Source organism: Citrus sinensis, chromosome 9 (genome assembly GCF_022201045.2).
Source record: "Citrus sinensis cultivar Valencia sweet orange chromosome 9, DVS_A1.0, whole genome shotgun sequence".
In the NCBI taxonomy this organism is placed as follows: domain Eukaryota; kingdom Viridiplantae; phylum Streptophyta; class Magnoliopsida; order Sapindales; family Rutaceae; genus Citrus; species Citrus sinensis.
This window is the reverse complement of record NC_068564.1, coordinates 10607486-10624519: the sequence shown is the minus strand read 5'-3', so window position 1 is coordinate 10624519 and position 17034 is coordinate 10607486. Positions and strand designations below refer to the sequence as shown.

Below are 17034 nucleotides of genomic sequence, written 5' to 3'. Positions count from 1 at the left end.
CTTGAGCATGCTGATTTTTATAGACGTTTCATTAAAGATTTTAGTAAAATTTCTGGACCCTTATGCAATCTGCTTGCTAAGGATGTACCTTTTGTCTTTGATGATTCATGTCTTGTGGCATTTGAAAAATTAAAGCAGTTGTTGACATCATCACCCATCATTCAGCCCCCAAACTGGAGCTTACCATTTGAGCTCATGTGTGATGCATCTGATTATGCAATAGGAGCAGTATTAAGACAAAGGGTTGATCGAATTCCCTATGTTATTTACTATGCTAGTATGACATTGAATGATGCACAGTTGAACTATTCAACTACTGAAAAAGAAATGCTAGCAGTAGTGTTTGCATTAGAGAAATTTTGATTTTATCTCATTGGTTGTAAAATAATTGTATTTATAGATCATGCTGCTCTTAAATATCTTCTCACAAAGAAAGATGCAAAAGCTAGACTAATTCGTTGGGTGTTACTTTTGCAGGAATTCGACTTGGAATTTAAAGATAAGAAAGGCATAGAAAATGTTGTGGCAGACCATCTCTCTCGTCTCTATTTTGACACAATTACAGAGCCATTAACATTGAATGAGTCATTCCCAGATGAACAATTGATGAGTGTGGAAGTATTACCGTGGTATGCTGATATCGTTAATTATCTTATTACAGGTCAACTTCCAGAGTATTGGACCAAGCAAGACTAAACTAATTTTTTTTTGCGGAAATAAAGAATTTCTTTTGGGGTGACCCTTATTTGTTCAAGTATTGTGCAGATCAAATTGTTAGATGATGTCTCCTAGAAAGTGAAATTCAAAATATCCTTTCATTCTGCCATGAACAAGGGTGTGGAGGCCATTTCAGCGCTAAGAAAACAACAACTAAAGTTTTATAATGTGGTTTCTATTGGCCAACTATATTTCGTAACGCTTACACTTTCTGTTCTTCATGTGATAGGTGTCAACGAATGGGGAGCATTACGCGAAGGAATATGATGCCACTAAATCCAATTTTAGTGGTTGAGATTTTTTATGTATGGGGTATCGACTTCATGGGACTCTTTCCTCCTTCTTTTGGCCATCAATACATATTGGTTGCTGTTGACTACGTATCGAAATGGGTAAAAGTAATTCCATGTAGAACCAATGATCACAAGGTGGTGATAGGATTTTTGAAAAGCAACATTGTTTCATGCTTTGGATTCCCTCGAGCGATAATCAGTGATTGTGGTGTCCACTTTTGTGACAAAGCAATCAAAGCTCTTTTGACAAAGTATTCAATCACTCACAAAGTGGCGACCCCATATCATCCGTAAACCAGTGGCCAAGTTGAGATCTCCAATCGAGAAATAAAGCACATATTAGAAAAGACGGTGAGGCCAAACAGAAAAGATTGGTCATTAAGACTTTATGATGCATTATGGGCATATAGAACGACTTTCAAGACCCCGATTGGGATGTCACTCTACAGGCTAGTGTATGGAAAAACTTGCCACCTACCTGTGGAACTCGAGCATCATGCATATTGGGCCATCAAGAAATTCAACTTTGACATGCAGCAAGCTAGCTCAGAAAGAATATTACAACTGGTAGAACTTGAAGAAATTCGCAATGATGCATACGAAAATGCCAAAATTTACAAGCAGTGAATGAAAGTCTTCCATGACAAGTAAATTATGAGAAAATCTTTCACTCCAGGTCAGAAAGTGCTTTTATTCAATTCTCGCTTGCACCTATTCCCAGGTAAGTTACGCTCTCGATGGTCTGGCCCTTTTATTGTTCATACTGGTTTTCCACATGGGGCAATTGAAATTAAGGACCCAAAGAACGATGTCACATTTAAAGTTAATGGTCAAAGATTAAAGCCATATTTAGAGTACCAACCACATGGAGAGGACACCGAAATAAATTTGAGTGACCCACCATATTTGAATTGAGTTTTTTTTTCTTTCTTTTCGGTGATTTGATTTTTTTTTCTTTTTATTATTCTTTTGCTAATTGAAATTATTTTTGCATAAGTGTGTTTGTTTAACCATTAAGTTTTCTCTTATCATTGTTAATAATGAGTGCCATAGCTAAACAGATCCTCCTGGACATTCTTAAACCACTTTAACGTGTAAAATCTCATCTCAAAACTTAGATTCGATTTTGTAAAACACATCGTATTGGGCTCTGCAACCACCAGAGTTAGTATCCTATGTTGATGATTTAAGAAGCCAACTCAGAGACATTGAGAGAAGTGTCTACAACATCCAGTTGGAGCTTGAGATAAATTCAATAAGAGGACGATTGTAATTTTCTTTATGTGTTTTAGTTTGTTTTTCTTTGTTTGTGTGCTTTAGTTTGTTACCCCGGTGAAGTGGCGAATAACGGTACTTTGTGACAATCAAGTCGGTTACTCCAGTTTTTCATAATAACTGATATTTTGAGGTGAATGTATAGACAGAAACGCGATTCTAGCGAAGCTTCACAATCGATTCCCTTCACTTCCTCAGAATGCCCTCCTTACAATCTATAAAGCTCGGTCCGAACGCATGCGATTGCTCATGAGAAATAACATATCTGCTAACATCGATTGGTTAATCGAGGCTAAAGTATGATTGGCAGGTGAGTTACCTCCAAAATTTATTGCATACATGCCTGGTTGTGGTAAAGGAAATTATGCAAGAAAACGAAGAGCTCGAAGAATTTCTGTTGCTTGTCGTAAATGTGCCAGAATGAGATGCAATAAAAACCCATGTTCTTTAAGAATTGTGTCTAATAACAGGGAAGATAAGATTCAATTCATTAGGGATGGCTTGAATAAGGAGTCATTGGATGATATCCTTTTGTCTCTTGAAACGCATCCCAGTGGATATGTGCAAGGAGCGATTCTCCAGTTATGGCCATTATTCCAGAAAGAGCATGAACGATATAGTCTCGGGAATCTGACTATAAACGACCTTGTTTGCCAGTTTATAAGAAAACTGGATGGGAAGCCTATCCTCGACCCATAGAGGGTGTTCAAGCCGTTTCTGGACATAAAACCAGAGGAAGATGTGAGCCACAGTCGCAACTACCTGTAAATATCATTTTACTTCACTGTTATTTTATTTCACTGTTGTTTTATCATTTGCATTATTGTCTTTAATAAATTTATTTTATCATTGTTTCTTTTTCTTTTTTTTAATATTTCCTTTTTTACTCGCGAGCCATGTGCTTTACGCGTTATTTGACACTGACATGCTACTTCATACACAGCTGTGACCCACTGTCACCAAGATTCTTAAATATGATTTTTTGTCAAGCACTCACAAATTATTTTTGAGAAGTATCCCAATGGCAGCTACTCCCAATAGACAATTCAAGAACATTTGTGTGCTTTCTGGATTTAATTACGGCAAACATAAAGAGTTCGTTGAGGCAACCATAGATCTTGGTCGAAGCATAGCAGAGAGAAAATTACACTTGGTGTATGGAGGAGGTAACCAAGGGTTATCAAAATTGGTCTCAGAAGCTGCTTTTGTCAGAGGAAGCCAAGTGTTAGGCATCATCCCAAGAGCCCTAAAACCTTTGGGCAGTTTGTCTGACTCATCGACTAGAGAATAGTTAGTCGTCTCATGTATGCAAGAAAGAATAACTGAAATGCTTAATCATGCTAATGCTTTTATTTTTCTACCAGGAGATCTTGCAACTCTAGAGGCACTTATCACATTAGCATCTTGGGCCCATCTGCACATTCACCAGAAACTCATCGGTTTTTTAAATGTCAATAACTTTTATGATGGTTTTATCGCATTTCTTAACCATGCAATAAAAAACTATTTCGTTCCTTCCACAACGAAAAAGCTTTTTATTTGTGCTCACACTGCTAATGAGCTACTTGATCTGTTACAAGCTTATAGACTGTAGCCAGAGCCCTGGACCTTTGTATTGGAGTGTCCAAATAATGATGGTAATAATCGCCGCAGTAAGAAGTACAAATTAGATTTAACTCTCCGCTTATAAATATTCTCTTCTGTGTTGCACCAACCAGGTGATATCTTCTAAACTCTACTTCTTTTCTTTCAAACATTGAGGACAATGTTTCGTTCTGGTTGGGGGGAGGGAATAGTCGACAATTGTGGAATCTTGGTCAAGTTTTTACTGATTTTTTGTTGTAGAATCTAACTGTTGCTAACTTTTTGTGTTGAAAATGGCTGAATATGGAGTGTAGTTACTCTACAAATGCATTTTCTTCGTTTAAAAAAAGATTCAGACATTTTCTTTTTGTTTATTAAGCTTTGACAATCATTTTTCTTCTTCTTTCTAATTTCTTCTTTATAAATATACATTTTCAAATTTTTTAGTCGAAAATGGCTGAATATGGTGTGTAGTGCCTCTAGAAACGCATCTTCTTAGTTAAAAAAAAATATTATTTGTTTTTATCATTTTAAGTATAACTTTTCTAATTAATTTTTTTGCATTATTTTCACATTTCTGCATGCATATTTTCCTTTCATATTTAGAATAGGTTGGGGGTAGAATGCTGTTTGAAAAAAAAATTGTGTGATTTGTTTTAACATTGGATGACATGATGAATTTTAAATTTTAGTATTTATATTATCTTTGGTCTTAAGTGTTGTTACGCAATGTTTGCTACTCTACATGTTGATGTCGGAGACAAATATGAGTTACTTGAAAGAATGAACATGTCATAATAAGTACCAAGTGAATTTTTGAGCCTACCATTTTTCTTGAAAAGTAACCCTTTTTGCCCATTCTTCATACATCTTAGTAGTTTATTATTTTATATACGATCTCTAGATTTCTTTTGAGTCAACCCTCTAAAAAAAATTGTTTCAAAAAACTAAAAAAAAAATGTGTGTTGCTACATCTGGAGGCCCATCTAATTAGTAGATATGGAAGATTATTCAGATCCTTAAAAGATTATGGAAAGGCCATCTTTGACTCGTTTGAGCCTTTCTAGCCATCCATATTATGAATTATCCATAGTTAACCATTTTGAGCCTTAAAATTTTTTTTTTCTTTGTCAAACTTATCATCTTGACCCACTCCGATTTGGAGTATTACCCGATATCTTACAAGTTTCATCACTTATTTATATTTGAGAAAAATGTAAATAATTATTTTGTTCAATGAAATTGTGCCAAACAAAAAAAAAATTGTTTTAAAAAAAAAAGAAAAAAATAACAATAATAGGTGAAATCCACCTTGCAACTTCAAAAAAAAAATAATAAATAAAAAAATCTCTACATTTTTCTCAAACATACACTTTGTTTTCCTTATTTCCCTTCCTTTGTTAGCCATGTCCCTAGCCTACGTTACGTCCTAATAAAAGTCCTTCTTGATTTTAGGGAACTATAGTCTGAAGTAGAAGCTAGTTATATGGGCTAAAAAGATGTAGTGATACATATAAATAAATAAATAATAAATAAATAAATTGGGTTGACTAGCATTTTGTTTGATTTGAGATCGTATTGTTTCTAAGCTGATTGCATATTTCTTTCATCATGGTGAGAACATGTGATATTACTTCTTTATTATTTTCTCTCAATTACCATTCATTTGAGTGACTATTTTTTTGGTTTAATTTCCTTGTGAGAGTGTCACTACTGTCAGTGAGATTTTGGGGTTTGACATGTCATTCTTGAAAGTAGCTGTGACAAAGTCTACTGGGCTGATTCATGTGGATGGTTGATGTGGGTGTGATGTTTCTGTAGAATGGAGATAATGCTTATACTTTTATTTGATTGCTATCATTAATCTGATTGAATAAACAAGAATGTTTAAAAAAAAAAAAGAAATCATTTTGGGTTTGAATTTTGTTTTCGCTTTATTTGCTAGAGACTAGCAATAAGCTGGTTGGGGGGTGTGTTGAGTGTTAGAAAATGTATATTTATAAAGGAGAAAATCATCATTTTACACTTCAAGTTATACTAACACCCTTACTTTTATGTATTTAAACTTCTTGTGATTTAATTACGTGTGTTTTATTTTAATTAAGTATTTTTATGTATTTTAGGGGCATTATGGTCATTTCACAATAACGAGAGCTCAGACGGCAAAACGAACATCACTTTTGAACTCAGGACAGTTGAAAACCTTAGGAGGAGCATAAAAGGAAAAATGTCACTGTTCACATGTACGGTATTGTCTATGTTACTGTTCACGACACTGTTTACATAGATGGATCGATGACGTGGCATTGACCGATGATGTGGCATTGACTGATGAGGTGTGACGATTCCATTGGAGAAAATTCTTATGCACTGTTGATTGGTGACGTGGCAGTATGTTAGTGGACCAAAAATTACGCGTACGGTACATGCATATACACAGGATTATTTTCAACCAAACCACCTCACTATTCAAATCGGTTGACTGTTCAAACCGGTTGACTGTTCAAACCGTGTGGTCAAACCGTGTCACTGTTCAAACCGCGTGGTCAAACTGTGTCACTATTCAAACTGCGTACTGTTGACTGATGACGTAGTGCAATCCTGAGCGTCCAAACTGTTTTTAATCTGATGACCATGATTTACTCAATGTATCTATAAAAAAAGGACCTCTCCCCCCTAATTTGGCATCTCTGAATCCATTTTTTAGCTCCATTTTTTGTAATTCCTTCTCCATCTTGTATTTTCTACGTATTTTAATAAATTCTTATTTTACCCCTAATTCAATTATGAGTAGCTAATTTTCTTTCAAGCTTGGGTTGAAGGTGAAGTCTCAACATGTGTCATGGGCTTTATTTGGTAAATTTATTTTCTCTTCCCCTCTAGTTTTTGTGGATGTTTTGACTTCTCGTCGACAAATAATAATAATATTGTCTACATACCACCCTGGTTTCACCGGCTCCCTAGTATAAGGTTATTATTATTTGGCACAATAAGCCTTTAGCACCATATTGATTAGAGTGTGGTTCATGAGGTGTGGATTCCCCCCTCATGATTTAATTGGCATTAATAATGAATGTTTAGCTCATGGTGCATGTTGATATGGATCCAGATACCCAAGCGCTTCAATTATAAAAGTTTTCTCTTCAATTTATTCTCGCCATTTTAATTTGAATTTTTGGATAATTCAAATCACTTTCACCACAAATCCAACCACCCTCATACAAAATTAATTCTCCATATAATTAAAATCCACCTCCTCGTGGGATCGACACTCATCACCATTAGTCTATTCTACAATAGATTCGTGCATTTGCGAGTTCAATAAAATTTACACAATAATATACTATAAACAAGTTAAGCCAATTCATGGCTAATCCTTTACAACCTCACTGGCTTGCTTGTAAATGAGTACTGAGGTATCTCAAGGAAACCATAGACTATGGCTTGACTTTCAGGAGATCTGACTTTGTAGACCTTGTAATATATACTAATGCAGATTGGGGTAGTGACATTGATGACAGAAGATCGACTAGTGGCTATTGTGTATATTTAGGTGAAAACTTAATCAGCTGGAGTTCAAAGAAGCAGAGCATAATTTCCAAATCATCAGCAGAGTTAGAATACAGAGCTATGGCATTGGCTTGTTCATAATTAACTTGGATCTGCTCAATTCTTAAAGAATTGGACATTAGACTTCAAAATACTCCACTGCTGCTAAGTGATAGCACAAGTGCAGCTGCTATAGCTACAAACCCAGTAATGCATTCTAAGACCAAACACATTGAAATAGATATTCATTTTGTGAGAGACAAAGTTGAGAGGAAAGAAGTTGAAATTGCATTTGTGTCTACAAATGACCAAGCTGCTGATATATTAACTAAACCTCTTACTTATCCTAAGTTCAGCGTCTTCAGAAGCAAACTTAAAGTCTTTCCAAAAGACTTAAGTTGAGAAGGGGTGTTGAATTAGCTGATGAAGCTGAACTTGATGCAACACACGTTGGAGTGCCAGCTGTAAATCCAGTAGCTAGTCTAGGAGTGAAAGTGAAAGGTGCATGTGAGAAGCTGGAAAGTTCCAGATGGCAAAACTGTTATGAAGAGATTCCCATGCAGCTAGATGATGTAGAAATTAGTTAACAAATCAGCACTTATCAATTGTATTGAAATCAGTTACATCAGAGTTTGTTATTAGTAGTTACATTGCTTAGCTGTAATTAGCGTGCTTAGCAAGTATTAGATTCTATTATAAATACTCAGCTTAGCTCATTTCTATAATTAGTTTTTGTGATAATAAAATGAAAGTCAGTTCTTCATCTTCTTCCTTTTGATCTTCAAATTCCAACTCAAAAATCTATCATCGGTTGAAAGTAGTAACCCTACTCGAGAATTTAAATCTGTAAATTCTTCAAGAAAGATTGGTGGTTTCAGTCAATCACAGGCAACTGCAAGGAGGGTCTTGGAATTTATTGATGATGCAAATTATACCTTAGCAATCCCACCAGAATCTCCCCCTGGCCCAGATGATCTTTAACATTGACACATGATCATATTACGTTAGCAGTGGTGATTGTATCCAGCTGCTTCGTTTTTGAACTGGGATCTAAGATTTTGTTACTATGTGAAAGGGAAAACTCAAGGGCGTGATAGATAGGTCTACCTATGGTTACGAGTTATGGAGCTCTTCCCGATTATTACCCAAGCGCTTGTGTTCATTTCAGATTTAGATTTTAGGTTCTATGGAGTGAGAGATGTAGAGTGGTATTATGATTGCTGTTGCATTTTTTTTTTTTGTTTTTTTAATCTCATAGTTGCATATTTTAGAAATGCTTCGGCTTATAACCTGGGTTTGTAATTTGAACCACTGTGATTGCATTTTGTTATACACATTGAAAGGGGCACTATCATTTCTTATTGAAAATAAAAGATGAGAGGTTCGACATCATCTTCAAGTCCTCTTTCATATTCTTTGAATCCTACAACCATATTAGTACTCGCAATAGGAAAGAAAAGATATTATATTGTAACTGCAAATGAAACCAACTGTTTTCATAGACCAGTGTCAGATTAATTTACGGAATGTTGTTGTTTGCTCTTGATAACTACTTTTCTTGAACCAAAAGTGCTGCTTGTTCAGCCCTTAAAAGTTTCATTATCACTCACTTATTTCAGCTTCTTATGGTGCTTACCTGAATTGGCTTTCTGCGTAGTGGACTGCTTTATCTGAATAGTCCTCTAATATCGATGAATTAACCGTAAATTCATGCGTAATCCACATGTCGTCTTCTTGAGGGTTGTTAATATTTTTATACCGAAACCTTTTCTTGAATCCTATTATATGATCATCAGACTCGCAACCCCAATGCCCTGGCTCCATCCACTGCTTGGGAATTCCACAGCGCTGATCTTCTTGAACTATTAGCCGACTTGGCCCAAAAAAAAAAATACAGAGCTTTAGTTTGCCCGTTTGGAGATGTTGAACTATCGTTTGTACAATTGCGGAGACTCTCGATGCGTTCTTCTTGCCTGGCTCGCTAGTCAGACCCCTTTATCTTCTAGAAAACCGTGTTCTCCAATTAGTTCCAAATCTGCCGTGGTTCTTTTTGCCCATAAACACCATACTCTTTCGCAAGACTATCATCAAGAACTGGGTTTTTGTGTAATCTTGTCCTACAGGAAGCTACAAACCAGTTCTTGTTCCGTTTGATGAAATCTGTAATCAACCTCAGGCATTGTAAAGAAATTTTTTCCCTGAAAGAAATACGGTTGAGGAATTTTGGGCGTACATTAAATTTTGGTGACTAAATAGATTGAAGAATGAAGAACAAGAGAGATGTAAAACGCTGAATTTTGGAATATCAATTACTTGCAAGTCTAGCTAATTTGTTGTTATTTATAGCTGTTGAACAAATTTTGGATTAGGAAGGTGTTTTATTTGCTTGCACAGCAAGTATACAAAAGAATTGCCGGATCTAAAGTTTAGGCGCCAGTGACTAGCCGTTAAATGTAGGTTATATTTGGCGCCGGTGTATGGTTGTATAGCCGTTGCGGTTGAAACTGAAGTTCTAATTTAGCGGCCATGTGAATTCTACCAAGTCCTAATTTTGAATTGCCCTTAATTTTGTGCAAACGTCCATGTCTAAACATGATTTAGTATTTCAGTATTATTTTTTTGTATGAACTTAGAGTTTTTTCCCAATTTACAACTATGCCTCTTATTTGAAGCAGTGTTCCAAGTGAGGTTTCAAATACATTATATCAAAATAGATCTTGGTAAACTTTTAATAAGAATATCAGAAAAATTGATTTAATTTTTAAAAACTATAAAAAAAAAATGGAGCATTAACGCATACCTGCTGTTACCATTAATTTTAAATTAATTATTTTTTATTAAGACAGTAACTCAAACCTTTTCCTATTAACGTGAGTGAGTTTCGAATTTTAGACTTTTTATTTCTGCACAAGCAATTTTATCAACTGAAATAATTGGTGTCCACTCAATTCTAAATTAAATATATTGTTTGAAATGAATCCATATCGTATGTTGACGTGTTATTTGGAAAAAATACATCTAGAATAGACGTGTTGTTAGGGAAAAATAATTGGTTTATTTGTTATTTGTCAAACGAGTACATATCATATGTTAATGTATTCTTAGGCATAAATATATTTAAAGTATATGTGCTGCTAGCTAGATAAAAATAATTGGATATTTGTTTCTTATTATCAGTCGAATGAGTTCAGGCCACACGTTAATAGATTCAGAACTCTTAGGAACAGGCCGTTTGCTTTTCATTTTTCATATTTTCTAATCAACCTAAAAGTGTGTTATAATTTATAAAATATGCCTTGACAATTAATAAGAACAAAATTTATTAAAAATACAGATAATTTAGGGAAAAAGATGTAAAATGTCTTCCCTCTTATTGAGAGCTAGGTCATAGATGATGCAAATGCTGTAAACCCAAAAAACAAAAATTATTAAAAAAAAATACCCAAACAAGGAAAAGTTTTGGGTACTCTAGCTAGAAGCATTGGTCATTTTAAATTAGTTTCATACCCCATGAACATTTCAACCAATTGCAGTAACATTCATACATACGTAACAAACAATCAATTAATAACAAACAATACCACAGAAGCACTAGGGCAGAGACTCTTCCCAAACAATTATAAACAAAGATGAAATTGATGATGCAGCCTTTGTCATACTGCATTACATTAATAAAATCCAGTTTTATTAAATAAAAAAGATTGATTGTTGCTAAATTTACAATAGAGAATTTAATGATGTGCCAACACAGTACACTTGTAGAAAACAACTTCTGGGATCAGGATTAAATTACTTAAAATCAAGCTAGGTTGGTGTGATTAAGTAAGATTTAGGAGTTATATATATATAGCTGTTTAAACCAAATTACAGTTTAGGAAGGTGTTTTACTTGCTTGCATAAGAAGTTTACTAATGAAGCTTGGTCTAAAATTTAGGCGCCAAAGACTAGCCGTTAAATGCCGGTTATATAGGGGGCCAACGCGTGGTATTATGACCGTCGCCGTTGAAACAAATTTTGAAGTTTACAAATTTTGTATAAACTTTAGAATTTCTCCCAATCTAGGACTATGCCTCTTTATCTTTCTTTGAAGCAGAGTTCAAGATTATGCTTCAAATAAATTATCAAAATAGGTCTAGGCAAACTTCTTATTATAGTATTAGTAAAATTGTATTGTAATATTTATAAAAAATTAAAAAATTGGAGTATTAATGTAACACCCCAAAAATTTATTCATGAAAGCACAAGGGTAAAATTGAAATGAAACTTCACATCGTTTATTCTTATTAATAAACTTCAAGATAGACAATCATTATTCATACTTTAACTGAATCCTTACATAAAACATCTGAAATAAAGTGTCCAAAGAAAAGTCTCTAATCCAAAATAAAAAGTTTAGTCAAATTTAATCTTTAAAGCAACTCCAAAAATCCACTAAAAAAAAAATCTCCATCTAAGTACCCAAATCACATCTCTAATAAATCTACAAAATATTGGAGACGAGGGGTGAGCCGTCAACTTGGTAAGTAAATCCATACACAATATTTGAAAACATTTGTCATTATACCTTTAAACATTTTATATCATCTTATAATAACATCTTCATTTAGCATAAGGGATAGATTCATGTAAAAGCATTAAAGACATTAAAACATTCATAAAAATATTAAAACATAAATATTTGGTATCTTGTGCCTTGTAGTCATCATCATTCATCATTCAGGGTATTATACCCCGCATTGTTCCTCGTTTAGGGTACTATACCTTGCATTGTTCATTATATCATTGTGCACAAGATCATCATCATACCAGCAAGCTGGCCATAGCATTATATAACATCATAATATTAGCATCATCTACATTACTACAGACTATGAGCCAAAACATTTTATTAATCCATCTTATATCCTTTTATAAATAGCATTTAAAATCTTCTAAAACATTTAAGAACATTTCTTTGATCATTTAATTCTTTTAGAAAACTCTTTAAGAAAACATTTTGCTTAAGAAAATTAATTTCTTAAGAAAAAATTATTTTAAAATATATTTATGTAAATTCATTTAAAAGTGTTTTTACTTTACAAAATTCATTTAAATATTTTAGAAATTAGTTTTGTAAAAATTTTCATTGAAACATAATTCTTATAACATAAATTGCATTTATTACAAGGGATATTATCATTTTTCTAACAAAGTTTTTCTGACATATCAAGTCAGCACCATGCTTTGGTAAAAATTATATTTTACCACCAAACATTTAATCTGTTATCATTTTACCACCATTCCGGTAACGCAGTTAAAAATTTGTTGATGTTACAAGGACATTTAAGACATTTTCGGCTAAAGTCAAAACGCTGTGTTTGCAATTGTAAAATAAACAATTAGTCTTGCAACATACGCCTGGTAAATAATTAAAAAAAGTAAAAAAATTGTAACCCTCCATCTCTTCTCTCTCTCTCTCTCTCTCTCACGATCAACCAAGCACAAGCAACAACAAACAAAACACAAACACACACAGGAGCCGCATCTTTGGAAAGCCAAATTTGTAACTTTTCTTTTATCTTTTTTTTTTTATAAAAGATTTGTAACTATTATATATATTCTCCCACCACTTGCTGCTTGCTTTTTTTTTTTTTCTACATATACAGCAAAGAAGGACCAAGATTGTGTTTGCGTGGCGGCTCTTGACTCTCAAGAGTTGCATCAACAATTAGTTTTCATTAATGGTGCATTTATTTCATGGGAATGAGAATGAGGTGGAATGAGAATGAGCTGGAATGAGAATGAGATTTCAATATTTACTTGGCAAAAATAAATGGGAATAGAATATGCTGGAATGCCATTGATTTGTTTACTTGGCAAAATAAATGGGAATGAGAATCAATTTACCAAAATACCCATAGTATTAATAATTAATAAAAATAATTAATTTATCATTATTAACAATATTATCATTATTATTTTTTTTATTAACTTTATTATTTTAGTTATTATTATTTTTATCAATATTATCATTATTAACATTTATTATTATTATTATAATTATATTTTATTAACTTTATTATTTTAGTTATTATTAATTACTGCTAATATTATTTTTATTAATATTAACATTTATTATTATTATTATTATTATTATTAAATTTATTAACTTTATTATTTTAGTTATTATTAATTACTGTTAATATTATTTTTATTAGCATTATCATTATTAACATTTATTATTATTATTATTATTAAATTTTATTAACTTTATTATTTTAGTTACTATTAATTATTGTTATTATTATTTTTATTAATATTATAATTATTAACATTTATTATTATTAATATTATTATTATATTTTATTAAGTTTATTATTTTAGTTATTATTAATTACTATTAATATTATTTTTATTAATATTATCATTATTAACATTTATTATTATTATTATTAAATTTTATTAACTTTATTATTTTAGTTACTATTAATTATTTTTATTATTAATTTTATTAACTTTATTATTTTAGTTATTATTAATTATTGTTATTATTATTAATAATAACAAAAAAAATAATGATAATATTTTTAATAATGATAAATTAATTATTTTTTTAAATTATTATTTTTATCATTATTTTTATTGTTAATAATGATAATATTAATAAAAATAATTAATAATAACTAAAATAATAAAGTTAATAAAATTTAATAATAATAATAATAATTATTATTATTATTAATGACATTTAAAATAATAAAATTAATTGTGATTTGAATGAGGGTAATTTGGGAAATATGAAAAAAGTTGAGGGATACAAAAGTAAACATATATTTCATTTTCATTCCCAACCCCCCTATGGGAATGAGATTCTCATTCCTTATTCCCAAATTGTGTGGGATCCACATATTTTATTCCTATTCCCAAATTACATTTTGCCTAGTAAACATGAGTTTCATTCTCATTCCTTCATTCTCATTCCCTATTCCATAAAGTAAACACACCATAAAAGTGAAGTGGTTGTTGGTTTTTAGGGAATTGAAAGCCGAGAGAATAATAAATAATAATATATGTTATGGCGGAAACTGGGTCTATTACTGCTAGTGATTTGCCAGTGAAGAGGTCGAGAGATGACAGAGAGAAGGAGGCTAATAACAACAATAACGGGAATGTGTCGATGGAGATGGGCTCTAACAAACAGCTTGATTGTATTTCCTCTGTTATTCCTGGCTGGTTCTCTAAAATCAGCCAAATATGACCCTATTTGTTTTTCTTTTTTTTCGCTTTATAGGTCGCATGTTCATGCTTTTTGATCTGATTAAAATCTTGGGTTTGTTTGATCTGAATCTGTCTGTATGACGTTCTCTCTTTAGCCTTTCATGTTAGTGTGGCGTTAAAGATTGGAGTTTAATTTGTTATAATATCTAGTAGAAGTATTTAATCTATTTCTATCTCTATAATCCCTTTGTGTAGATTTGTCATTGCCGGATTCTTTTTTCATTTGTATTACCATCTTAATTCTCAAAAAATCTTATGCGAGATATTTTTAATTAACGGATACTTGCTAGAATAAGTTTGTAGTTTTCTTTTTTGTTATTTCTTTCTTTTCCATGGCTAAAATTGTCTTCAATGCTCCATGCCCAAAATCGTCTTTTAACTCATATTCCGTTAAATATTAACTTATTTTTAATGGAAAAGTAGCGAAGCGATAAGAAATTAAACATTTGGTGGTAAAATACAGTTTTTGCCAAAGCATGGTACTAACTTAATATGTCATAAAAACTTTAGTAGGAAAATGATATTCTCCCTTATTATAAAGCACATTATGCATGAATCTACTTACCTCGAACCACAGCAATCAATTCAATACCTCAAGAACAAACCAACGAGCTCACCCACGTCTTATAATCATCATAAAAATATCTTTATCAATATTATTTCTAACCTTAAACATAATCCCAATCATCCTTAAATCATAGGCACTTATACTGGTTCAATACTTATACATATTCTAGACATAAACATGAGTATCCTGCACATGCTGATTTTTAATAACCTATGCACATGTTGGAAAACCATGAAATTTTACAGAGGCACTGTGAACATGCATAGCATTGCATACAAAATTTCACAAAAATCAGCACAAGTGAAAATCAAGTCAGAATATTGACATTTCACCAAAGTAACAAAACTGTCCAGCATTGACCAAAACAGACCTTTACCACTTAGGAAATTCATAAAATATTCTCTAGTACTCGAAATAATCCGTTTCTTTTTCTAATTACATTAAACACATTAAAAAATCATATAAGTAAAATTCTTAAATTTTGGATGCCTGATACTATTTTAAAACCGTTTTATTTCCGAAAACATATAACCTGTCCAAAAACATTCCAGATTTGAAGACAGAATTTAAACAATTCATATCTTTTATTTTACATGCCCAAAAATCAAGATTCCAGCTTTTAAAGACAGAGGAAAGATTGAAATTTCATTGTAGAATCCTAACATGGCATATAATGTTCATAAATTAGCCCAAACTGTTACATGCTTCAGTTTCTGCAATTCTGGAAAACAGTTTCTAGATCTGCAGCAGCCGTAGGTTATGATTTTTAATAATTTAATTATAATGAATAAAATCACAAAATTAAATTTTCAGTCATGCGAGACATAGATCTGTTGATACAAAAATCTCCATAATTTTTAAAGATGAATAACCTTACAGAAAAATTTCCAGAAGTGAGAACTGCTGCTGAAAATCGGAATTTTCCAGCACCAGTAACCCAACCTCGAAAAAAATCATAACAATTTGCATACTCAGAGTATTTCAACACAAAACCTATCAATGGAAAGCCTAGGATGTGTAGATCCATGATATATAAACATATTCATGTGATTCTAAATAAAGAAGACGATTTGAAGCAAAGAATGCAGACTGTTCATATCGTCAAAGCATTACAAACACACATATATTACCGAAATCATACTACAAGTAATTAAAGGCAGACAATTAATAAAAAAAATCATATAAGTCAAAGAAATACTTAATACCTGAAGGCAAACACTAAGAAAAGAAGATTTTTTTTTTTGAAAGGAGTGGATGTAATTTTTGATTTATTAGATATTTGATTATTCTGGTGGATGTAACTTTTGATTTGTTAGATGGTCGTTTGTACTTTGGATTTTATTTGATATACTAATTTTTATTTGAAAATTAAATTTTAAAAAAATTAAAAAATTTGAGAATTTACAAAATAAATGATACAATTTAAATAATATTAATATTAAAAATTAATTCCATTCTAATAATAATAAAATTCAAAAAATAATAATAATTTGAAATAATAGTAATTGAAATAATAAAAATTTTCCCGCCAAAAATTTTTCAAAAAAGAAAAATATTCAAATAGTTTTAAATTTCCCACTAAAATATAGTGTCACATACATATGACTACTAAAAACTATCATAAATTTATGATGAAAAAAATTATGTCATAAATTAATGACATTGACATAGTTGACGAATAAATTGTCTGTCATACGCCCCTTTTATAATAGTTATTTTCCATCACCTATTACTTGTTTTCTAGTAGTTATGTTTAATATTTGAATAATCTTTATTTATTTATTTGTAACA

At 31.7% G+C, this 17034-nt stretch overlaps 1 pseudogene; it reads left to right on the top strand.

Annotated features, from left to right (window-relative positions):
• LOC102627515 (glycosyltransferase-like At2g41451) overlaps nucleotides 1-9225 on the top strand; it is a 38237-nt pseudogene extending 29012 nt beyond the window's left edge.
• The last annotated feature ends 7809 nt before the right edge of the window (nucleotides 9226-17034 follow it).